Consider the following 27,507-nt stretch of genomic DNA (forward strand, 5'->3'; position numbering starts at 1 on the left):
AAATATATAATTAACATAAGAATTATTATAAATTATCTTTTAATTGAATTATTTTATATCTTTAATAACCCTAATTAATTATATTAAAAATCTTCATTATATATTCCACGAGTCGACTCGAGGATTCCCCTCATCTATCATTATATATATCCTTGTTTTTCCTTGCTCTACTTCACACCAATCTTCTCAAGAACTGACGTCTCATGAAGATGGACTCACATAGAAGTCTGAAATATTGGGTTTAAAACTCTGAACATGTTATTCCACAAACTTTTAAAAATTTGACTCATGTGTATGGATTTTCTTTTTCTACCATTTATGTGGATACTAAATTATCAGTACTCCCACTATGAATAATGACTTTACAACGTTTTCTTCCTCATTTACAGAAATTTTTGAACAATGTATTCCTTTGTGTAGGTTCCTTTACTTCATTAGGACACTTTAATAAGTTTATTTTCATCATCAAGGATTAACCAATTCAAGGTGCATTTTTATGTGTAGAGGATTGTACACTTTCTATATCAGTTTGTGCCATATGTATGCTACCGTGACAAAGATCTTTATGGAAATTCATATGTATGCTACTGTGACAAAGATCTTTATGGAAATTCATGAGATTTATGGCCAACTTTATTACATGTATAACATCTTACTACAAAATATCTACCCGTACCTCTTTGATATAGTCTTCATCCTCTAAAATCTCCTCTTGATGATGATTCTGCTTGATGTGAACTCTTGCCTTCTTCTCTTTGAATAGGAAATCTTCGGCTTGAATATCCTCTGCTTGATTATCCTCTACCACAACCTCCACGGGAAGAACCATGCCAACCCCTTCAAAGCAATAGATTGCCACTCCAACACTATAGGGAATCATGCTAAAACCAGTAAAAGTCTCTAAATTACGGGCATTTCGAATATGTTGCAACACATCCTCCTCCATCACAATAAACATTGATGCAATGTCTACAATATCAGCGAATATACTTAAGGGATCTAGGAGGGTCCGGGTTTGAATCACGTTAAGGCATAACTGAAATGAGAAAACGGCTCAGATGAAGACATTCTTTGCGGCAATATCCAATAATTTATACCTAGCCAAAGGAGGAGAATGTAAAGAATTGCAACCCATCTCGAGCTCTGATATGGACGTTAGAGATGATAAGCTATTATCGATGAAGATAAGATAACCAATACAAAAGCTCGCCTACATTAGGACTATCGTAAAATACACCATGGCCTTCTTGACTTGCCCGCTCACAAGAAACCCTACATCACCAAAGCTGCCAGTTTTGATATAGCCATACTTCTCCATCTTCCTCTTGGTCTAGACGAGCAACATCATGCAGTAATATGTGATCTTTCCCACCATTCTCAGAATTATGATTCCTGCAACCCATCCCGTTTTCAGAATTTTAAAAAAATAATACCAAAAAACTGACATAAGTCACATGGACGAAGCCCGGGGAGACCGAAGTTCAAATCTCATTGAGTACAATGACCTGCTGTGGTGGCGGCTAGAGGGGCGGATTCCCCTTTCCCGTGAGTCTGCTCTTGCTAAAATCATAGCAACTTAGTATACCCGACTTGCAGGTGGTTGGTTATGCTCTTGGTGTTATAGTGGCAGCTATGAGGTTTGATCGGTCTCCCATAGATTAGGCCTGGCAGTTACCGATTCACCATGTGGTTAAAAAAAAAACTGACAAGAAAAATTTCCAAAAATTCATACTAAATACAATTATAATAATATAATAATAAAACGCTATTAGTTAGAGAAACCTTTAAGAAACCAAAGGTTAACACAAATATTAAATACACCAGCAAGTGTACTGTTTATTTATCTATTAGTTGAATAATATATGGAATGTCATAATTTATTCTAACATCCAAATTATATGAAACCCAACGCTATTTCATAATTTAACCCTACCAATTACTCCTTATTCATTATACTATTTAAATAACAATGAAACCGATTAATCATGGGAGATTATTTAAACCCTATTTATTGTTGATTAACCATATTCATTATACTATTTAAACAACAATGAAACCGATTAATCATGAGAGATTATTTAAACCCTATTTATTGTTGATTAACCATGGGAGATTTGTTTGTGCAGACGGATAGGTTACGGAAGGAGGTGGAAATGGATAGGATGCAAGCTTTGCATGCACCAGATTTTTTTTTTTAATATTAATAACAATTCATCCCACCGCAATATGAATAATTTAATATAGTGATATTTTGTCCACCATAGCTACCTCCCAAGTAGGCATACATTTGAATGGCGTGAACAGGCAACCACTCAGGTAATGGAGTGGACGAAACATTCCAGAACCCTTACTAATTGGTTGAACCGATATATTTTGATAATGTGAACAATTTAATATAGTGATATTTTGTCCACCATAGCTACCTCCCAAGTAGGCATACATTTGAATGGCATGAACAGGCAACCACTCAGGTAATGGAGTGGACGAAACATTCCAGAACCCTTACTAATTGGTTGAACCGATATATTTTGATAATGTGAACAGTTATAAGTTTTTAAATCAATCTCCATAATGTTTTATAATTTTTTTTTTTGTTTATACAGTGAATTTTTAGTTATCTTTTGTAAAAAAATAATTTAATTATGTTTTAAATTTCTGATTTAGCTATGCAAAGAATTATAATTTTTAATTTTTTTAATTGATAGAATGGCTACTGAAAGTATCTTTCAATTTACACCATCTAATCAAAATGATTAATTAGCTAAAGGATGAAAGTGCCCAATTCCAATAAAAAAATCTATAAAAATAGTTAAATAATTATAAATAAAATTATTAACAATTCCTATCCTAAATAATATAATATATATATTGAATCCAAATTCTAATATTACTTATATTATAATCATTTTTTTAGAATAATATACATTCTTTTAATCTAAATTCACTAATAATTATATAATTATAAAATTAAATGATATATTTAGAATGTAAAATTAAGCTAAATTTTTGAGTTTGATGACCAACAAGAATTTAAATGACTACTTCCTAAACCATATAACTTGTAAAGACCAACCAAAAAAAAGTTATGATTCTCAAAACATCCTAAAACAGAAGAAGAGATAAAAGCATCCACCTCAATGGAAGATCTTCGGTTAATATTAAACATGGTGCTAATGGAACATCAATGCATTCTAATCTATTATCCAAAGAGTTTAATTGCAACTTCTTATCAACTAAAATCACTATTATCTCATCCTTAACATCATTTCTCATGGGAAGAACCTTTCCTAAGAGGGTTTTCGTACTCATCCTTAACATCATTTCTCATCAGAAGAACCTTTCCCAAGAGGGTTTTCATTTTCCATTACAAATGAGCTGCATGCAAATATTAGTTTGATTGGCCTTGAATTTTCAGAGTGTCTAGAACTTAGGACACCTCTTCAACAAAGACATTTGAGTTTGAGTGATAGTTGTGCTTTTAAACCGCTTCCTCTTTTGTATCCCTCAGCTATTTTTGAAACTTCTCAAAAGTTTTATGGTGGAATAATTAAGCTAAGGACTTTTATCTCTAACATGCTCATGAACCTACTTGTGAACCGCAACCACTTATACGACACTATTTGAAACTTCTCAGAAGTTTTATGGAGAATAACTAAGCTAAGGACTTTTATCTCTAACATGCTCATGAGCCTCCTTGTCTTTAAAATGCTCATGAGCCTCCTTGTGAACCCCAACCACTTATACAACACTATTTAAAACTTCTCAGAAGTTTTATGGGGAATAAATAAGCTAAGGACTTTTATCTCTAACATGCTCATGAGCCTCATGAGCCTCCTTGTGAACCCCAACCACTTATATGACACTATTCTCTATACTTAGTCATTGATGTATGATGTAACATTCAGGAGATGAAACAAGTGGGAGGTGGAAAGAGTTCAAAGAAGATAATGCCAAGAGAATGTCTTAAGGATGCAACAAGTGGGGTGGTGAGGAGAGGGGAAAGAGTTCAAAGAGGATAATGCCAAGAGAATGTCTTCGGGATGCAAGAGAAGAAAATAAAAATGATAGACCCAACCAAGAAATTATCAAAGGAAGGAATGGGAACAGAGAAGATTTTATTACAAGAAGAGAGAGAAAAGTTCCATCATGAGTAAAACAAAAGAGAGCCCAATACTATCCAGAATCCAGTGGGTGTGAAAATAAAGCTACAAACACACATAGGATTGGAATCACCAAAGTTAATGACAATCATATCCCAAATAGATCTGAAAACACTAGTGAATGAGGGACAACAAAAAATTGCAACCTCATTCGCCCTCACCACCTTACGCTTCCCTTACCGCATGGTCAAAATAATATACAATTACTTAACTTATAAAATTTTGAATTTAATTTGTTATATATATATAAATATATACAAATTAGAAAATAGAGTATTTTCTTCCTTAAAATTTTAAAAAATTCTACACAATGACTTGAATATAAACTAAATTGTCATTGCAAAGTAATGTCATGTGTATGTGAAGTCACGTGTGTAACATTCTTCATATAATGTGTTTTTAAATTTTATATATATATATATAATATTTTTGTTTTTTATTATTTAAAATATGTTTTTAAGAACATTAATTATAAAGCAAATATTTTTTTCCTTCTTATAAAAAATTCTTGATTTTCATTACTGAAAATTGAAATTACATTCTCTAGATTCAGTAATGTGCATTCAAAAGACCTTATAGGTCTCTTTATAAAGAAAAAAAACAATAACCTTTCTATCCCACCTTTTCATGCATAAAATATATGCAAGTTTTTATGTCATAGAGTAGAGAAAATAAAAATCAGGTCAATATAATAGATTTGTCTAATTTTATATGAAGTTTATATATATATAAAGGATATGCAAGTTCCCCTCATAAAGTAGAAAAAATATAAAGCAGGCCTATATAATAGTTTTGTTTAGTTTGCTATGAAGATTTTATAATGAATGTATGTATATATATATACACATACAAAATTCATCATAAAATCTATACATAGACAAAAACAAAAATATAAATAAAAGTGTAAGTTAGCATCATGATTGCCATGGCTAAAAACCTTTTATAAAAGAGCTGGTGGTAGTATTTAGAAGATACCTTCCCTATCCATTATATGATCTTCCAAGTACACATAACCTATCAATTGCCCACTTTAGAAAGAGTGTCCGTTGCTACCTTTCTCTCTCATAGATATGATGACATGAAATTTTATCAAATGCATGTTTAAGATGAATTTTTTTTCTAAGATAGAAGCCATTGTGTGCACTTGACATAGCTGAACATTGTTGAACCAATTAATGATAACCATAGAATCACCAAATACTTAAATATGTCATACAATTTTCTCGATAGCAAATAGAAGGAGGTTAAGGCCAAAAATTTCAACATAGTTATTGGATCCCCTCCCCAATCCACTCTATAAATTGATGTAATGATTTCCATGAAAATAAAGAGCAACTCTTCCCCCACATTTACCTTGTTGAGAGGAGGCCCCATCAAAGAAAGTAGATAGTCAATCTCTTGAGGAGACGTTGTTGTATTGATATTGTCTATGGGATAAGGGACAAAATAACCAAGACTTGGGAAACCACAATGTCAAGAGAAGATAGCTTGTCCCAAAAAATATCCTTATTATTAAAGAGCTAGGGAGGAATCCTTCTCATTTCCTTAGGCAAACCCTCTCAGACCAATTCTTCCAAACTTTATTGGAAGACTCTCCCTACCAACTAAGAGTAAACCCCAAATCTATTTTAACCAAATATCAAACCTTTTTAGCTAAATGGAAGAAAACAAAGAGATGATTTACCAATTCCTTATCATTCTTTCATAACACTTCTTTCATAACACACACTAACTCTGACCAACAATATTCCTTTTTTTTATTTGTCCCTGTTAGGGATCTTGTTATTCAAAACACACTAGTGAAAAATAAGTGCTTTGGCTAGACAATTAAGATTCCATTAGAAAGAAAATTTCTATAATTTTTAATTTTTAATTTTTTAAACACTAGGAAAATCTATTATAATTCACTTGTCAAACCAACAATGGGAAAAAATATCACTAACTACTATCTTCAAATACATGTTGACTCATCACTGTTATTAAAAAAACTAACCCACCTGTAATTAGGAGTCTTAAAAAATTAGAATAAACAAATCTCTAAATCTTTGGTATTAACCTATTTCTTTTAGCTAGAGAATTACTAGCTCTTAATAAAAAAAAATAACAGTGAGGAAAAAATTTCCATAAAACTTAATTTGTACACTTCAAATATATTATTCCAATAATTTTTTCCTTAATTTCGAAAAAATTAGTCACACAAACCAAAGAAAGGAAGGCAGATGGTTCATATTAGGGTTTTCGGATATAAAATCATGTAGAATGACTTGAATATTACATTTTCTGATGCGAGTTACATAAAACAATTTTGAGAAATGGTGCTCACTAATCAGTCAAAGGATTATTATATATTTCAAATATGTTAAAGCTGCCCCCATGTCCAAATCGAGAATCTTACCATTAGTTAAAAGCAGCACGACGTAAAATCCTTTTTATTTATTTTTATTTAAAAGCATAAATACAAACATCTCTCCCAAACCAAAGGCTCCCCGGCATGCTACAGGCGGAGCAAGTTAATTTCGCTTTTCTCATCTTGTGGTTTGTTGATAATCAAAGCTGGCTGACTAATAGTTCGTATCGGATTCGAAAAATACTAATCTTTGTCATCCTACGCAGTATATAGCAATTGGATGAAAAAATTATTTTCATGTTATACAATATAATATAATTTAGGGTTATTTTAATGGGTGGAGTTTTGGTTGCTGAATGAAAGTTTATTGGGTCAATTGTTTTAGATGTTTTTGGGTTAAGTTCGGCTAATATGATTAGAAATAATCTTTTCAGATAAATTTACCCAAATATTTGCTCCCAAAAAACCATAATTTTTTTATAAAAATTATTGTAACATGAATTCCTTGTTCAAACCTTTAAAATTATTTACTGACATATAAATATAGATACTACATTTGCTTTGGAATGCAGCATCTTGGCATGGATTATATTATGTTGTGTTCACAATGAGATTCTACAACGGAAGGACGGTGTTTCCTCGAATGTCGCGGAATCCACTTTTCTGAAACTGTATTTTCTCTTAGACGAAACCTCTGCATCATAAATTCAGGGACAGTTCATTGGCTTCACCTGCGTCATTTTCTTGTTTGTGATTATTTGATATCTCAGATACTACCTTGCATGTTCAGAGGGGCAGAATATTTCAATCACATCTGAGATATCAAATAAACACAAACATGAAAAGAATGTTGGAGTTAATGCTTACATTCCATATTTAAGAAGTTGGTTTGTGATGGTTGAGAAATTCTCTCAACCTCTCTATCTAATTTAGGAATAAGTTGGATCTCAGAAACTCTATTTAAAAGAGTAATCTGAATGTAATCGTGTGTGAGTGTGTTTACACATGCACCATTTGTGCTTAATATAATTGTATTTCTGTAACTGTGTATGATTTAGCCATTTTTATCATGGTATCGGAGCTAGATCTGAACTTTTGTTGTGAGGTGGTGCATCTGGATGTTAACCGGGCTGTTGCAACCTGAGTATTCTGGACGGAGCAACCTGTGGTTCGCTTGCCACTTTTGCGAAGCTGCATCCAAAGCTCAAACCTTATGAATATTGTTTCACGATATTCATTTTGACGTTTTGTTATGTCCTGGACTCTGGATCTAAGAACCAGAGATTTTAGTCACATAGCATCTCAAACGGAGCACTCGGAAATGTTACCACACTGGAATATTTGGATCTTCGAAGGTGTCGCAATGTAAAAGAATTGTCTCCTCAAGTGCCACACCAGCGGTCCTTGGAAAAATTATTTTTGGCAGGGACGAACCTAAAAGAATTGCCCAACTGGAAATAGGTAGTAATTCGTTGGAAGTGCTGCCACCGTCTCTCGGATACCTTCAGAGCTTAAAGCTTTTCTCTTCTCAACGCATTCGCCCACTGATCAATACTGCGCAACTGCAGACTGGAGATGGACGATGCCACGGCCCTATAGAAATTGTCTGTAAGAATCTGCGTTGCAGAGAGATATGATCAAACGAGCCAGTCCAGATGTGAGAGACAGAGAGCCGTGTCTGATATTCACGCAGAGAGACAGCCGATTCCAAAAGTTATAATTGAATCTGATCGAAAGAGGTGAGGAACGCACGTTTTTTTCAAGCCTGTAAAATCATTTTTTTCCTCAACAGGATTTTTCTCGCCATTTTAGAAAAGGTATTCTCTTTTATCATGGAGTTTATGGTGTTAGACAAATTCAGTGGTTTGAATTTTCCCTCGTGGAAAGTAAAAATACAACTGCAATTAATGAATAAAAACTTGTGGGGAATAGTGAATGGTTCAGAAGCAACACCTACAGATGCCAAAGAGTTATTTGAATGGAAAAATAGAGATCACAAAGCTAAGTCTATTATTGGACTTGCTCTTTCTGATTCGCAATTACATCATGTAGATCTTACTAAAACATCAAAGGAAATATGGGAACATTTGGCTCAATTGTTTGGTGTAAAATCTACAAATGCAAAATTTTCCCTAAAGCTGCAATTGTTTAGTCTGAAAATGAATGAGGAGACATCTATGTCCAGTCATATAAATAATTTAATGTCTCTTTTAAGACAATTAAGTGAAGCTGGGACTAAAGTGGAGGATGAAGATGCTAAAGTTGTATTATTAAATAGTCTTCCTTCAAGTTATAGTAATGTTGTTTTCACTTTGAGTCAAATATCTACACAAACATTGCAAGAGACAATTGCAGCACTTCTGGGGGAGGAAAAGCGACTGAAACCAGAGGATGCCGAAGAGAACTCTCATGTAGAAAATGCCTTGTGGACAAAGTCAAGGATGAGAAAGAAAAATACAAACAAAGGTGACATTGAATGCTACTATTGCAAGAAAATTGGGCATACATCGTGGAATTGCAGAAGTCGTGCTAGTGATGTGTTAAAAGGGAAAGAATCAGCAAATATAACCACAGTTGAATACCAATTGAATTCCGATGATGAATTCAATGAAGAGAGTGAACCTATTAAACTCTTTTAAAATAACCAGCAGTTCAACTATGTGTCTGATGCCAGTACTTAAAGATCAAGTAGCAGTAAGGCTCAATATGGATGGTTGTCCAAATAGTATGGCAGTTGCGGATCTAGGGAAGGATCCCTCATTAGTGGTAGACATGGAAGTGGTTTCCTAATGAGGTTATGCGACAGATTGGGATGCTGTCCAGTAATTGACTTCGGGAGGTCCTTGATTCGGGAGTTGAGGGAACTCGGGAATCCAACTTGCCAACTACACCTTTCCGAGGGTTATGAGGCAACTTGATGGAGCATCTACTGATAAGCTTGATTATTTTGTTACTTTCATGTAATGTAATCATTAAGGGGGGATGTTGGAGTTAATGCTTACATTCCATATTTAAGAAGTTGGTTTGTGATGGTTGAGAAATTCTCTCAACCTCTCTATCTAATTTAGGAATAAGTTGGATCTCAGAAACTCTATTTAAAAGAGTAATCTGAATGTAATCATGTGTGAGTGTGTTTACACATGCACCATTTGTGCTTAATATAATTGTATTTCTGTAACTGTGTATGATTTAGCCATTTTTATCAAAGAAGGCAGATGAAGCCAAGGAACTTCCCAAAAATACCCGAATTTGTATTTATGATGCAGAGGTTTCCTTAAGAGAAAGTACAGTTTTGGAAAATACAGCTTTTGAAAAGTGGATTCTGCGACATTCGATGAAACCCTACCCTTCCATTCTAGAATCTCACTATTCGTTTTCTGTGAACACGATAGAATATAATCCATGCCAAAGTAGTCTGCGTTCAAAAGCAAAAATGTAGTATCTATATTTATGTCAGGAAATAATCTTAAAGGAGCGACGTTGGTGATTCAAATATATTGAATGTCAGGAAATAATAATTATGAAGCCATGAAATTTAGAGATGTAGTTAATGAAATTAGGTTTTTGTTTTTTAGATTGTTATTGGGGGGAATATAGGAACATAGTATTGTAAGAGAATGTGGAGAAAAAACCTCTATCGTAATTATTGGATCACAACCTCCTAACCAAGGGCTTTTGGAAGTTATTTTTATGTGAAACCAAAAAAATTACAAAAATTTTATGTGGTAAAAATTTAATGTGGTAGAAATTTAACAAATAAAACACAACTATTGTGTGAGCTCAAAACTGCTATAAATCTCATATATTAATTAAACCATTAACTATATTCTTATATAGTAAAATTATTACTAAGATTATTATCAATGAACTCTTAAACAAATCTACTGACACTACAACTAATTTCCACCACTTACTACCCTAACAATTTGTTGCTCTAATTTTGTAGAGAAAACACAAAATTTGCTGACTAATTTGTCAGCGATTTACATAACAAAATTAAGAATTATTCCCAACACTCCCCCTTAGTGATTAATGAGGATTTACTATCTAATCTCGTAGTGCCAAAAATTGGATTTTTGCAATTGCTTTGGTGAAGATATCTACTAGCTGATGTTGAGTATTTATATGCTTCAATTCAATATCCTTCTTCTGCACCAAATCTCTAATGAAGTGATATTTCATGTCAAAATGCTTTGTCATGCTGTGATGAACCAGATTCTTTGCTAAATTGATGGCATTTACATTATTACAATAAATCACTCTAGGCTGAATTTGTTTTCCTCCAATTTCTTCCAAAAATTTTCTGAGCCGAAGAGCTTGTGTACCTGTTGTGGTAACTGCAACATACTCTGCTTCTGTGGATGAGAAGGCAACAATGCTTTTTTTTTTAGCTCCATGTAATTAAACCAAAACCAAAAGAGAAACAATTTCCAGATGTGGTCTTACGGTCATCAATACTACCTCCCCAATCTGAATCACTAAATCCAACAAGATTGAACTTTTCAAAAGAGTAGTAATGAATACCCAAATTTAGAGCGCCTTTCCCAAACCTTAAAATCCTCTTGGCTGCCTTCATATTTATTTCAGATGGATTTTTCATATACCTTGAAACAAGTGAAACTGAATATGTAATATGAGGCCTTGTGTGGGTTAGAAATATCAAGCTCCCCAAAATACTTCTATAATTTTTCTCATCAGCTAAATCAACACCATCATCTCTACATAACACCTCTCCATGAGCACTTGGAGTAGGGGATGGATTACAATCAAACATATCAAATTTATTTAGCATATCCTATGCATACTTTGTCTCTCAAATGAAAATCTCATCCTTACTTTGATAAACCTTCATTCCTAGAAAATATTTCATGATGCCTAGATCTTTCATCTCAAATTCATTCATCATAAAAACTTTGAATTTATCATTCATCTTAGAACTACTACCCATATACAATAGATCATCAAAATACAAACTTATGATTAGAATATCAATACCTTCTTGTTTGTAGTAAAGGGTAGGATCACTCTTACTTCTCTGGAAGCCATTTTCCTGAAAGTATCCATCAATCCTAGCATACCATGCTCTTGGTGCTTGCTTGAGGCCATACAAAGTCTTCTTCAACTTGTAGACGTTATTCTCCTTTCCTTCCACTTCAAAACCTTTTCGCTACTCCACATATACTTCCTCTTCTAAGTACCCATTCAAGAAGGCACTTTTCACATCCATATGATGTATGCTCCACTTTTTTTGAGCTGCTAATGAAATCAACATTCTAATGGTCTCTTGTCTTGCTACTGGTGCAAATGTCTCTTCATAATCAATTCCATACTTCTTTGTGAATCCTTTAGCAACTAATCTTAACACTCCCATCACTGTTAAATTTAGTCTTATAGACCCATTTGGTGTCAATATTTTTCTTGTCATGTGGAAGCTCTGTCAACTTCCAAGTGTCATTCCTTTGAATGGAATCCATCTCTTCTTGCATGGCTTGCATCCAAAGCTCATTAGTACATGCATATTCAAAACATGATGGTTCAAAACCAGCCTTGGCTAATAAAGCAAAATTGACTATCTCACCTATTGGGCTTTCTTCATGTGCTTGATTTGCACTCCTCTGATAAATATCACTCAATGTTCTTACTTTCCTTGTAGAACTTAGAGAAGAAGTTGGACTTGAACTTGATGTTGAAGAAATTGATGAAGGGCTACTTGGTGGAGTTAACCCACTAGTTACAAAAACATTAGTTGGCTGCTCATGATCAATATCAACAATTATATCATCATTCAAAATAGATTTTGTCTTTAATGACCATAAACTCCCCCTTCATAAAAAATTACATCTCTTGAGACAATAATATTGTTAGTTAGAGGATTAGACAATTTATAAGCTTTTCTTGTCTCACTATACCCAATAAAAATACATAACTCACTCTTTGCATCTAAATTTTTTCTATTCTGATCAGGTACATGCACATAAGCCAAACAACCAAAAGCTTTGAAATGATTAACATTAGTCTTTTCTCCATACCAAGCTTCATAAGGAGTCATCTTTCCCATTGCACTGGTGGGGCTATGGTTGAGGATGTACACTGCTGTAGCAACTGCATCTACCCAATAAGAATTGCTCAACCCCTTAGTTTGTAACATGCATCTTTCCATTTCAACCACAATATGATTCTTTCTTTCAACTATGCCATTATGTTGGGGTGTGTCTGCTATAGTATGTTGCCTCTTGATGCCATTCATATCACAATAACTCTAGAAAGATTTTGAGCAAAATTCTCCTCCACGGTCAGTCCGCAAACATTTGATCTTGCACGCTTTCTCATTTTCTACAAGGGTTTTGAATTTCTTGAATGTATCCAAGGCTTCACTTTTGGCCTTAAAAAAATATACCCAATAATTTCGTGAGTAATCATCAATAAAAGTGATGAAATATGATGACTTACCCAAAAACCCTTAGTCTACATAGGACCACATATGTTTGAATGAAAAAAATGAAGTGGGTGATGAGCCCTCCATGCAGTTCCCTTTGGAAAGCTTTCCCTTGCATGCTTTCCTTTAGCACATCCTTCAAAAACCTCCTTATGCTATTCTAACTTGGGACCACCAGAAACTAATGCATGTGAGTTTAGAAACTTCAAACTGTGAAAATTTAAATGCCCATACCTGAGATGCCATAACCAACTTGAATCCTCATAAGCCATATTTGCAAGATTGTTGTTATGTTCATCAAACCTCAAGGGAAACATCCTATTTATTGTCATAGGAACAGTAATGATCACCCTATTTCCCTTATTCTTATCATAGATAGTACATGTCTTATTTTCAAAGACTACTTTATAATTTTTCTCACATAGCTACCCAACGCTCAACAAATTATGCTTCAATTGTGGAGTATAATAAATTTCATCAATACTCTTTATACCTTCTTTTGTTTGGACCTCCATAGCTCCTTTAGCAGCAACCTCCAATGATTTATCATCACCAAGCTAGATCTTGGATTTGAAACTTCCATCCTTTGCTGAAAGAAACTTCTCATTCCTTGTCATATGATTAGAGAATCCAGAATCTAGGTACCAAACATCTTTACTAGTATTTTCACCTTTGGCATAAGATAAAAATAAGTGATCTGGAGCATACTCACCACTTTCTTGAGCATATTTGGCATTTTTACCTTCTTTCAATCTGCATTCTCTTTCAAAGTGGCCATACCTATTACAATAGTAACATTGAACATTTCTCTTATTAAATCTACCTCTACCTCTTCCTTTGAAAGTACCTCTTCCACTTGAGTCACCTCTTCATCTACCTCTTGAATAATTTGGCTTTGCCATTTACCTTGACCTTGATTGATTTTGGCACTACTGTTGCTTGCTAATTCATCAGCAATTTACATTAAAAAATTAAGAATTATTCCCAACAGTATGGAAAATATTCATATTGGAATCAATGTTTTAATACAGGTTTTATATTATCACTTAAAAACTGAATACAATATCGTATAGTATGAAAGTTATATATGTCTATATCCATATCTATCTATCTATCTATCTATCTATCTATCTATCTATATATATATATATATATATATATATATATATATATATATGACGGTGAACTTTTTTTCATACTATACCATGCAGCGTGGAAGAAAAATTCATAAAATACACCCAAAAAGAAATCGTGAAAGTTTACACATTTATTGTATGAAAAGTCAAAATTCGTTTACTCTGAAACCCACATTGCAGGATAATCGACTCTTTAAATCATTTAACGTTCTATGTCTTTTAGCATTTCATCTCATAAACCATTTGACAAAGATCAATATTTTTTCATCTCAAAAATGTCTTCTACATCTATTTTAAAGTTACATTTTCTTGTTTAAACCATGGATTTATCTCTTCATAGCTATCATAGCTATTTGGTTGTGAAATACTATCGAGTATACATACTCGACTGCATTTTTAATCTATAATCCTTTACATAAAAGCATCATATATTTTGGTCTAGCATGACATATTTTGGTCTAAGTCCATTTTCGTGCTCTTCCTAGTGCGTGTAGAGTATTGTATTTTGTTGTCTCACATGGGTGCTCGCACAGGGTGGATGGTAAAGGGTTTTGGATGTGGAGGTGCCCCATACATGTGCATAAAAGAGCTGAAAGGAGGTTTGGTCTATGAAGAGTTTGGCTTGGCTCCAGGGTATTTAGGCTTAGGGAAAGCTCGAAGTCGAGTTGGGAGTTCAGGTAACTCCAACTATGTCCTCTTGTGGCAGAGGGGCGAAGGCAGAAGAACCCTTGTGGCTAGTTTCTCATTCAGTCTGATTATGTGGAGTAGAATCTCTTAGGTTGGGAATTTATGTCTAGATAAAGGTCAATTCTCATTTCAGAGATGGTTATGGCTTGATATTGATCACCATAAACCGGTCCCTTAGCATGGGTGTTTGATTTATATGGCTCGGGTTTTCTATGTCAGAAGGGGTTTGGTGGGATACAGGCTCAGTATAGTTGCTAGCTCAACCTCCTTTTTAATTCGTCGTATAATGTTTGGTTGGTGAAGCTAATAAGATGTGGAAAGTGCCAATATATTGCTGAGGCATTGAAAATGGTTTGCATGGCCACTCCATTCATACTCTGCAATGGGCAGAGGAAGACGAATGAAAACAATGGCACCCTTATCCTATGTTGGAAATCAATTGGTAGCAAAATGTGGTTGGGTTCCTTACTTGGTTGGTTTCGTTTGAATTTGATTTAATAGGTCTGCAGTGTGGGTGTGACACTTGGAAGCATTAGGAAAAGAACAATGTTCATCAAGCAAAAGAAATAGCATGGCTCAGGTAACGGGTACAAGGAAAAATGGCCGTGGGGGCCAAGGTTGGGAAAAAAAAGGAAGGTTGCTTCGTCGCCAAAAATCCAACCCAGTTCTTCTAGTGGGGCGGCTCGGACGAGTCTTGGGAACAAACCGAACTCTCACATAATTTAAGAAGCAACTCAAGCATACCATCCTAGTAGCTCCAACCCAATCAGGCAATTAATTGCAATGTGGGAGGTTGAGATACGACAGACTGAGGAGGATTTCAAATTGGATACGGATGAGTGGAAAGTAGTGATCCCGAACCCAAGCCACACTCATGGCAGATTAACCCAATACAAGCAGACAGTCCATGGTTCATTTGTTCTGGTTGATTAAGAGCATTCTGGAAAAAGCTCTAGAGGAGTTTCCTCCCAAGATGCATGTAGCCCCATGGGATCATTTGGATTATAATAAAGAATTTCAAAAGATTCAGTTCCAATTACGACAACAAAGTGGTCGGGTGAGCCAAATTGAGCAACATATCACTTTCACACCTCATACTGAGATTTTCAAAAAATTCAGTTCCAATTATAACAACAGAGTGGTCGGCTTAGCCAATTGAGCAGCATATCCCTTGCATACCGCATTCAGAATTGCCAGGTTCCACTGTGAATGACCCTGCTTCAGTGGATTCAGCTGATTATGACTAGCGACAATGCATTCTTGTTTTTTCATTTTGAATGATTGAGGCCAAAATTTTTAGGCTTATTAGCACTTATGTTTATAGTTATCTAGAAAATAGGAATTACAAAGACTCTCAACTTTACATAGCATGGTTAGACATATCATCTTTTGTTTATGGATGGCATATTTTGTGGTTAGGTGGCCAACAGATCAGGTTTTCCTTTGGGCAAGTTGATGACACCTAACTCTCACACATATGGATGTAACTTGCTTTATTTTCGAAAATTAATGGAAAAGTACCACGAGGTTACAAAAAAAAAATCACATATTTTGTGCATTTTTAATTTATAATCTTCTACATCAAAGAAATATATATTTTTAACAATTAAGCTTATTCAAAAATTAGTTTTATATTTAAATTGTCTAATATTCAAATATTTCATTTTAATTTAATTTTTATTTTCATTCACAATCATCAATAGTTTAAAAATGTAACACCCCTTTAATTAGTGACAGTGACAGCATAATTTTTTTAATATTTAATCATTTTTATTGTAACACTAGTACAACCACATTAATAAATATAGTTAATATAATCCTATAAACTTCTATCAATGAAATGCACAACCACATTCATAAATGTGGTGGATATACACCAATAAACAACAATACATATAGATTTAATATTAATATTAATAAATATATAAATATAATAATAATAATTATTATTATTATTATTATTAGAATAATGTATTAATATTATTCATATTATCGATAACATAATAAATATTGATATTATTAATCAAAGAAATTATTAATATTTCAAACATAATATATTATAAAGTTTAGTAAATAATATTAAACACAAAAAAAAATATTATTATAAAAAATAAAATAAAATTATTATAAACCCCAAAGAAATAATAAAACAATAAAATATTTATATTTAACTCTGAAATTTATATTAAACCATAAAATTTATATGGTAAACTCTATCAATAATATTATACTCTAAATATATAAACCTTATTAAATTTCTTAATATTTAGGCCGATAGGCCTTCCTATGCATCAACAATAGTCAACACTTTTACTCTGCACCGTTAGATCAGGGGAGACACTTTCAACCATTAATTTGAAGTGTGACTGCTTTTTCCAAATATCTGTTGAGTTGCCTTCTTAACATGGCAAGATATTTTTACTGCTTTTCCCTTTCTTTTATGTCACTCTTGCAAATATTTTTACTGCTTTTTCTCCTAAAGCTCTTTAGGTCACATCTGTGAAATTATCATCATTCTCATACTTTCTAGCGACCTTCTGACTGGATTTTTCTGGTCTTTGCTCCTCACGAGAATCTTTAAAGGAAACTCAATAATCTTTAGAGGAAAACTCAATAATATTTCAACATCTATTGCTCTGTGCTTTGAATTTCTGAAAATTTAATTTGATTCGTTTTCTAGATTCACGATCCATTGAAGGCTTAAGGTGATGCATGTTTTTCCTCTGTAATACGAAATTGTCGATATCTTCCCTGCGTTTGGCTTTTGACTGTTTAAATATATGAATGTCATATTTTCTTTCTATTGAAAGCTTTCTAGCGGGGTACGCGGGCACCAATGCTTCTGGAAATTTATTACAAGGATTTAACGCGTTTCCATGTTAAGCCTATGTTGGGCAGAGAGAAAGCTGTTTCATCTGAGTTTCCAAGGATTGAAAACATTCCAAGTCCCCATTGAATTCTTTAATGTAGCTATGTGGAATTTTGCAATTTAGGCGTTATCTTTAAGATCTCAAAATTCCATAGCGGGTCATATGTATATTTCAGTTTTGGCGTTATCTTTAAGATCTCAGAGTTCCATAGCTGCTCATATTTCAGGAACATTTACATTTTCTTTATAAATGACTCTTCAATGCTTTCAATATCTTCTGCTGTGCGATCTATTGCTTCTTTTACCGCCTGAAAAAAGTCCACAAGATTTTCATGCGACTTTTCCGGTTTTTGCAAGTCCCATATATAATTTCCCGCCTGCAGAGCATCGTCCTTATCGATCTTAACGCAGAAGATAAGTATCAGCTTCGTATGTAGTAAGGCCTTAGACAATTATTTTTAATTGCAGGATTGCTACGCGATTTCTTCTTTTTGAGTGTGTTTTACTATTGCTTTAAAGGTATTGATCATGAAGTTTGGGGAGAGGTTTTCCGAGTATCTACACGGAGAGGACGAGCATTTTCTAGACAAATGTACAAACGTCGAATACAAACGGTTGAAAAAGGTTCTGAAAAAGTACCGGGTTGGATACTTGCATGACGGGACCACATCTGAGTCTGAAGGACGGCTCTCCAGTTCACAAATAGCCAAAAGCATTTCCAAATCATCTGATCCATCCAACCATACATGTTCTCCAAAAACTTGTCCAGGTGTTTAATTCTTATTGTTACCTTCCTCTTTTAGTTTGTTATGCAATATCTAATAGCCAGAAACTTACCGAATTGGCTCGCTGATTCGCTTTAAGCGTGTCTAACTTTGCTTTTTCGGACACGTCTTCTTGCAGTCTGTGACAAAATTTTCTTTTACGAGCCTACAAAAGAAGTATCGGCTATAGTGGGTTGCTTCAGTTCTCGTGCGAGACGTTTGTTACATCTACATCTTGCATCTGGTTTTCAAAGGTATCTGTGGCGTATTAAACATTTCTTTGCTGATGATCATGAGGCAATGATTCGAGAAGGCCGGCACTTAGTCAGCTATGTGGCCATGAATGCCATTGCGATTCGAAAGATTCTGAAAAAGTATGACAAAGTAAGTTCAGGGGAAACTGTGTCGTTCATACTACAAATGTTTGTTTTTTATTTCATTCAAAAAGATTTTATATGTTTAGGCTGATAGGCTCTCCTATGAATCAACAATTGTCTACACTTTTACCTTGTTCTGTTCAATTAATCAGGTGAGACATTTTCAACCATTGATTTGAAGTGTGACTGCTTTTTCCAAATATCGGTTGAGTTGCTTCTTTTCACCTCAGAGTTCTGCTTTGCTTTTTTAACTGATTTTTCCCATTATTTTATGTCACTCTTGAAGATATTTTCACTGCTTTTTCCCATCCTTTTATGTCACTCTTCCCCTCAGAGTTAATTGTTTGTCTGTTGTTGTCGCTGTTCTTCTTCCCTGGCTTTTAGCAAGCACTGTTCTTCTTCCCTAGCTTTTGGCAAACACTGATTAGTATTAAATTATATACCCCATACACCAATTAAAACTACCTACAGCGAACTCTTTAGTTGTATCTCCACAGACTTAATCTCCAAACCCCCAAAGCCGTGGTGCATCTTGAAGTAATAGCTATTTCTGATGCGGTGCCGACGTAACAATCTCTCGACGTAACAATCCCTCGAGCATTCTAAAACACAAAAATGTTCCTCAGAAGTCTCTCCAAGTAACTTTGAGTTTCCTGAGTGTAGCTTTGAAATATTTACTTAAGCATTCTATTGCAAATTAACAAAGTTCAGTCGCTATCTGTTACAGGCTAACTTCTAAGCTTCCTTTCATTTGTTTAGAAGCTTCCATCACCAATATACTCTAATTTTCACAGGTATTAGTCTTTATTAATACAATTAATACTTCGACAGGTTTACGCAGTCATGAAAACAGAGCCAATTCATGACAATTATGGCGATAATTCTAGCATTTAGCACACTCATACATGGGTGATGCCATTGGTATAATATTTTCCACTTGAACTCCGTATGGTTGAAAAAGTTTAATGATGTTAACACAGACTATGCTCAGTAAAACTCTTTTTTACTAGGTCATGTGTTATAATATATTTCTGTTTGTGTAAAATAGGTTTCTCAACCCTATTTTCTACCTACGTTCTTATATTTACATACATATTTCATCAATGGTTTTGTTCGCGATATGCCTTCTGTCGTTCTCCTTTACTTTAATATTGATAATATTGCCTATTGGTGTTCTACTCATTTGTTCGATAAAACTTAATTTCGTGAAGAATATTCTCAACATTTCTGGAATTACAATTTTTTTGACATTAATTTTAATTATATATATAAAAAAACTTTAATTGTGTGAAGAATATTCTCAATATTTCTAGAATTATAATTTTTTGGCATTACTTTGATAGATATATATATCAAAATTTTCAAGAATTTATAATACTTTATTAGCTGATCTGAATAGTGTCCAATGTGTTGTTCCTCCTTTCAAGCGTGCATGTTCATGTTTAGATGGTCATCTTCAGGGATGGTTGTCTTCAGGCGAGCATGCGTGTTCATGTTTAAATGGTCGTCTTCAAGCATGGTTGTCTTCAGGCGAGCGTGAGATCACAATCAAGAAAGCATCCATGGGGAAGAAGTGCTTCTTTTATTCTTGCTACATGTAATGTTAGCAACGATTTGGTATTTTCTTATTTTTGTTTTTGCCTTCCGGCCTCCTAATTTGGCATTGACCATGGTTTTTTAACGCCTCTATAGACATGGTCTTCGGAATGGTTATGGTCATTTAATTTCCAACTTCTAAGTTCTCCCTTTGACATTTAAGGTTTGTAATGTCATATTTAGCATGGTTTCTAATATTATATTTTGACTTTCTAAGGGCAATATACAATTATGGTTTTCAATGTAGTATCATTCTATATATGTATATTATTCTTTATAAAATATAATAATAATATCATGGTTTCTAATGGAATTAATTTTTTAATAGCAATATATCAACATGTTTTCTAATATTATGTTTTGACTTTCTAAATGCAATATACAATTATGGTTTTCAATGAAATATATTGGTAGGGGATAGTCATGGTGGTTATTTCCTTGGTCACTAGCAAGCTTCGTATATGCTTGGCCATCTATAGAGGTTTCTTGATTTTGGGTAATTAACTTAACCTCTTGATTATGGGTAATTAACTTACTCTAAAATGAAATAAGACATTCAATGTGTTCCTTGTAATATAGATATAAACAAAACATCTAAAGGAAAGTAATTGCACAATGATCCAGTCCAAGAAAACAAGATTTTCCACAAACCAATTAACTCTTCTAGAAAAATTCAACAATTCCAATTTAATAATCCTATCGGCCTCTCTTTGTACCTTTTGGGACAATTGCTAGTTAATAATGTTTATTATTTAATAATATTTATTGTAACAATATCTGCCAGAAGCCATGGAAATATTTAGTTGTCGGTTCCAACTTATAGAATGTTGCTTACAAATTTAGTCCATCCAACTGAGCAAAATCAAGCACGGAGCTTCTCTAATGTACGTCGCTATCCTAACTAAGCCCTTTTTAAGGCTTTCGTCAGTATTGATAGGTATTATTTAAGAAGTTCATGCTTCTCTTCTTTGTAGTTTAGATTTTGATCGTTGGTCATATCTATTATTTAAGCACATGGTTTTCACTCGGCTTTACAGGTTGGAATTTGTAAAGCGTTTGTAAAGAAAATTTATTATGGTTAATGTTTATGCCATTTAAAAAAATATATATTTTAAAAGTGTGAATTTATTTTAACGAAATTAAAAACGCAGGTATTGAGTCACAATTTGGAAGAAATATTAAATGTACACCATAATTGAGAGTATTATTGCTAAAGAGACCAAAAAAATTATAATTTAATTTTAATAAAATTAAAAGAGAGTAATTATTATTTTTTAATATATATAATTTCACTATAATTGCGAGTTTAGGAAATTTATTATGTAATTGTAAAAAATATGTTTAATTTTTAGCGAGTTATACAATTTAAGATAACCGTTGAGGAATCTAATAATTTTATTTTTGTTGGCCACATTTATGATCAATCATAATGGAGTACAATCGAACATGATCAATCAAAGTAAATTATAGTCAAATGTTTCCAACAATGATCAACAATGGTTTTATATGATTAATTATAGCCAAATATTAATCAAAATAGTGAAACATGGTCAACCATTCTAAAACATAATAAATCATCGATTTAAAGATGGTTTACTATGGTTAACAACAGTTAGACATGATGTAACATTACTAACCATTCTTTGTTAGGTCCTTATACTACTAATGTAACCTCTTATTATTATTAGTGCAACCCCCATATTGTATTGTTGTGCTCATGTAGTCCCCATATTGTTATTATTGTGCCCCATAGAAGCCCATTATTCTTATTGTTGTGCCTTTACAATATTATTGTTATATAGGCTTTGATTATATTGTCACCTCACAGACTCCCATATATAAAAAGTAGCTCTTGTCATTTATATCATCGAATAATTGTTCATTTGGGTAATGTAAAATAGGTTTCCCACTCAAAGAGACTAATTTTGAAGTCGTTGACCTATCTCTTCTTCTATTTTGTGAGTTGGTTGCATAACATTTGGTATTAGAGATTTGGATTTTAGGGTTTCACTGCTTCAAATAGGTCATTGTGTCATTTTCGCTATAACTATTTTTCTATGAAGCTTCAGACGCTGAAATTTAAATCTCGTGGAGCCAAAATCGTGGTGAACCTCATGTACAAATTTCAGATCTTGTCTCACTATATTTTTGGACATATGATCCGAGGAAGTTAGGATTTTTGTAGGCTCCAGAATTCCAACCCAAATACGTTACCATGGGAAAATCATCATAACTTTCTCTCGGAGCATTAGATTTACAAGTTCACTCTACTAAACCAGTCTATAATCAAGTCACCATGGGATATTGGACATAATGATTTCTTGCAGAATCCAATCTTAATTAGACCTGTAGGATTAGAAAGAGGACTCAGAGGGCTACCACAATAAAAAATTTCAAAACTTGGAGATACGAAATTACAGAGTTATAACAGTTTTGAAAGATCGAGCTCCTAAAAGTAGGAAAAATGTGTGTATTTTTATAAAAAAATTGCATAAATTTTATTTGAAAAATCAGTTTGAAGTGATTCAAAGGGCATAATGAAGCATATATATCATTGTTTGATTTCAAAATGACTCTAAGAAATAAAATAGAAACACCTATTAAGCAACCTGGGAGCTCTACCATTGCACATGAAGAAGAGGAAGAAATGCAACATGTTATATCAAAATTACAAGACCAAGTGCAACAACATTTTCTCTCACAAGAAGTAACAGAAGCTAAGATGGATGGTTTGAAGAATGGAATCGAAGCTAAGATCAACGGTTTTAGGAATGGCATGGAAGCTAATATCGATGGTATAGAAGCAAAAGTCATGGATGATTTGAAGAAAGACATGGAAGGTTTGAAGGCAGGTTGGACAAAGTCGCTACAAGAAAGGCTTCCTCATGGCGAAAAGGTAGTATAGGAAACTCATGATGAGAACAAAATAAATGTTAATCATGATTTCATAGAATCTAACGTTGGATTGAAGACCCACCATATTCCAAAGATCGATACGAGGAAGTTTGATGGCAAGGATCTTGTAACATAGATATTACAAATGGAGCAATATTTTGATCTCCATAGTTTGCAAGACACACAAAAGGTATATATGGAAACTTTATATTTAGAACCTAATTAGTTTGTATGGTATCGATGACTTTCCACTCATAAACAAATTGTCACTTGGTCGATTTTTATTGAGGAACTGATAGCACATTATGAGGATACAAAGAGAAGCACCTCCTTTAGCCAATTGACAAATCTAAAACAAAAGGGTTCAATGGTAGAGCACATTGAGGACTTCCAAAAATTGAATATAAGGGTAAATGATATTCCAAAGGAGCATATGATTAATGCCTTCATAGGGAATTTAAAAGATAACATCCAACATGAGGTTCGCCTTTGGGAACCCGATTCATTAGAGAAGCCATTCAGATTGGCAATAAAAATTGAAAGAAAAAATTATGGCAACAATGAATTCTACCACTCACAACTATAAAGAAGGAAGCATTGCTTTTCCTAGCCTTCCACAAACTACAAGGTTGACACCACAACACTTGGACGGAGGAAGAGAAAAAGGGATTTGTTATAGTTGTGATAGAAAATATACAGAAGGTCATAAGTGTGCTCAGAAGAAATTATTTTACATAGATCATGAAGAGGAGGAAGAAAAGGATCAAGAAACATCAAAAGAAGAGGATATACATGGAAACCCAAAGATTATTGTATGAGGCAGAGATTCCATTTTAACTGGAAATTTTTAGACATAATTATTTTATTGTCTACGTACTCAATTAACTCATAGCTCATCTTATCGTCCTCAATTTGATGGACAAATGAAAATAGTGAAAAAAAATTTGGAAGGATACCTTCATTGCATTATATCTGATAAAAAAACACAATGGGCCAAGTGGTTAACCTTAGCTGAGTGGTGGTATAACACTTCCTTCCATACTGCAGCAAAATGACCCCATTTATGGCACTTTATGGATATCATCCATCATCCATCACATCATCTTTAAGAGAAAATTCTAAGGTTCAAGAAGTGGAAGATCACATCGAGCATCAACAACAAGTTCTCCAACTCTTAAAGGATAACATCACTTTGGTGAAAAATCGAATGAACAACAAACATATCAACATAAAAAAGAAAGAAGTTTTGATATAGGCGACTAGGTATTTTTATAGCTACAACCTTACAAAAAAATGTCCCTCAAGCAAGCTAAGAAGGATAATAAATTATCACCAAAGTACTATGGTCCTTACAAGGTGTTGAAAAATATTGGTCCTGTCATACAAATTGGAGCTTCCTGCATCTTCCCAAGTGCACCTAGTTTTCCATGTTTCATGCTTAAAGTAGGTTATAGGTGAAAACCTCTCGGTTCAAACAATTTTCAAAACTTGACGAGCAAGGAAAAATCATTTTGGAGCTTGAAGCAGTCATGGAAAACAGAACCCAACAACTACGATATCTATTAATTTTAGAGTATCCCATCAAGTGGAAGAACTTACCCGCTAAATATTCCACATGGGAGGATGAGAATTTTATACAAAAGCATCTAGAACTACTCAAGCGTTGAGGAAAACACTCTTTTGAATAAGAGGGGCATGTTATGTCGCTATACTACTAGTGTATCCCCTTATTGTTATTAGTGCAACCCCCCCATTGTATTTTTGTACCTATGTAGTCTCCATATTGTTATTATTGTGCCCCATAGAAGCCCACTATTGTTATTGTTGTGCTCTTACAATATTATTGTTATGTAGGCTCTGATTATATTATGATCCCTTAGACTCCTATATATATAAAGGAGCTGTTGTCATTTGTATCATCGAATACTTTTTCATTTGTGTAATGTAAAGGAAATTTCCCCCTTGAAGAGGCTAATTTTGAAGTTGTTGATCTATCACTTCTTCTATTTTGTGAGCTGGTTGCATAACATTCTTGACCATAGTTAGAAATACTCAACCATATTACATCATGGTTAAACATGGTAAACCATAGTCAATCATTGTTTATCACAATCAAACATGCTTAAAAATGGTTAACCATGTCTAACCATAGTCAACAATCATCAATAATAGTCAAACTGGTTAACTATAGTCAACCATGTCTAATAATAGTCATTCATGATAAAAAACAATCAACCATGGACATTGTGAACTGTAATCAACTACTATTAACATAACCAATGTAACAATCCTCTCTTTATACCCTTGTTTTTGTATATGTAATCATACCCATAAATGCTAATGTGTAACCTATGGATGGTTGGGACAAATCATGTAAATGATTTAAGTATTAAATTTTCTTCTTCAAAATAATAAAAATATGAAATGTTGGCCTGAAGGGGGAAAACTTGGATCTAAATCTAAGGGATAGAAGAGAAGTGGGAGAGTGGTATAAAGTGGCATGACAAATTGAACTGAGACCTAATAGATGGAAATACATGATTTGGCATGGGAAAGTGCTCATGTTTTATTGATTCCACAATGTGATGGAAGAGAAGTTCTGTAGTCTTGTCGGGTACAAAGTGACTTAAGGAAAAAGAAGAGGTGAGAAGGAAACACAAGAAATAAGGAAGATACAACAATAGAGAAATAATCTTTGGGGACACTAGACATGGACCACTAGAGAATTGTTGAAGTTGCAACTAAGTTCTATGCTTTGAATTTCCCTTGTATTGATGTGTTGAGGCTATTGGACTATGTCTTTTCAAGCCTGAGTAGCTAGTGGGAGGCTCAATGGAGAATTCAACCACTTAATGCTTGTTGAGTAAGCTAATAAACTACTAAGTACTTGTTAAATAAGTTGTAAACCACTTAGTTCTTACTTAATGGTCTAATAAACCACTTGGATGCTTCCTATAAGGTTGATGTAATACTCTCTCCCACCTCCTTGTATTACATTGGGTTGTTGAATGCGTTACCTATGATTGAACCCAACCTCCATAGTCATTCATAAAGATGGAATTATGAAAAAAGGTACTTTTTAAAATTTTGTAGAATTAAAATCTTATATCACTGTCACATACAATTGAGTGAGAGATTTTTGATGATATAAATTTATCTTCATTATGAGTCTTGAATTAACAGTTATTATTGTTACAAATTTCGTCTTATTCATGAAATCCATGTCATAACTTGGGTGCAACGTGGCACTCATGTGGCCTCACATATTTTCCAAGTGGCATTTCCATGTCAACCCTAGAGGGTCCACTAACGATGGGCTATGAAAGTTCTAGCTTACGAACATAACAAATGAATTCATTGTTAATATGGTTGAAGGATGAGATTTCCAAGTGAAATCACCATAAGTAAAAGACCTTTTAGCAGAGGGTTTTGCGGAAGCTCCTATAAAAATAACCCAAAAAATTGTTTGTAGTGGAGCTCACTAGCGGAAATGGGCAAGCAGATGTTTTAGCAGACATCTTTACGACGATGCATCTACAATATACAAAATTATTGATTATTTACTATCCATACAAGCATCAATGTAGAATATAAATTGATGACGATGGAATATTTATTTTTATAAAATAAAAAAACATGGTGCATTAAGTAACAAAATGCATCAATTCTTGAGTAAGCAATAACACCGAAAAAAGGTCAACTTTTAAAAATTGTCGGTGCTATATACACCTGCAACACCGATACCCTTCTTGTGGTAAAACAACCTTGTGCATACCTCGAAGTATCATTGATCTAGTTTTTAAATTTCAAAAAAATGTGGTTCTATATTCCAACGAAGCACCGATGTTGTTAATGTATTAAAATTCCTTAGGGTGTCTTATAAAGAGCACCGTTAGGCGATTTTTTGTCAAAAAAATTGTGGTTCTATAGTCCAACATAGCATTGATATGGTACCTGTATTAGAATGCACTGGGGAATCTTAACAAAATCACCACTATAGGATTGTAAATTAAAAAAAAAAAAAAAAAAAGTGGTGCCCTTGGATATATGACGCACCAGTGCAATTATAATAACACACCGGAGGAGGGTTAAATAAAAAATCCTTCGGGCTGTAAATTTCATTTTTACCATCTACAGTGCTGGAGAGATTTGAACCATCGGTGCCAATCCCACCTCATGAAAGATACTTGACATCAGTATTTCTCTTTCTCACTATCTTTTCATACCAAGCTCAGTGCAT

The 27,507-nt window shown here is 33.6% G+C and overlaps 1 pseudogene; it reads left to right on the forward strand.

Annotated features, from left to right (window-relative positions):
* Nucleotides 1-18,163: 18,163 nt before the first annotated feature.
* Nucleotides 18,164-19,346, forward strand: LOC149220880 (putative E3 ubiquitin-protein ligase BAH1-like pseudogene; annotated as a pseudogene).
* The last annotated feature ends 8,161 nt before the right edge of the window (nt 19,347-27,507 follow it).

The sequence above is a fragment of the Pinus tabuliformis genome, chromosome Q (genome assembly GCF_031772625.1).
Source record: "Pinus tabuliformis cultivar Carrire ecotype Pingquan chromosome Q, CPIR1, whole genome shotgun sequence".
NCBI lineage: Eukaryota > Viridiplantae > Streptophyta > Pinopsida > Pinales > Pinaceae > Pinus > Pinus tabuliformis.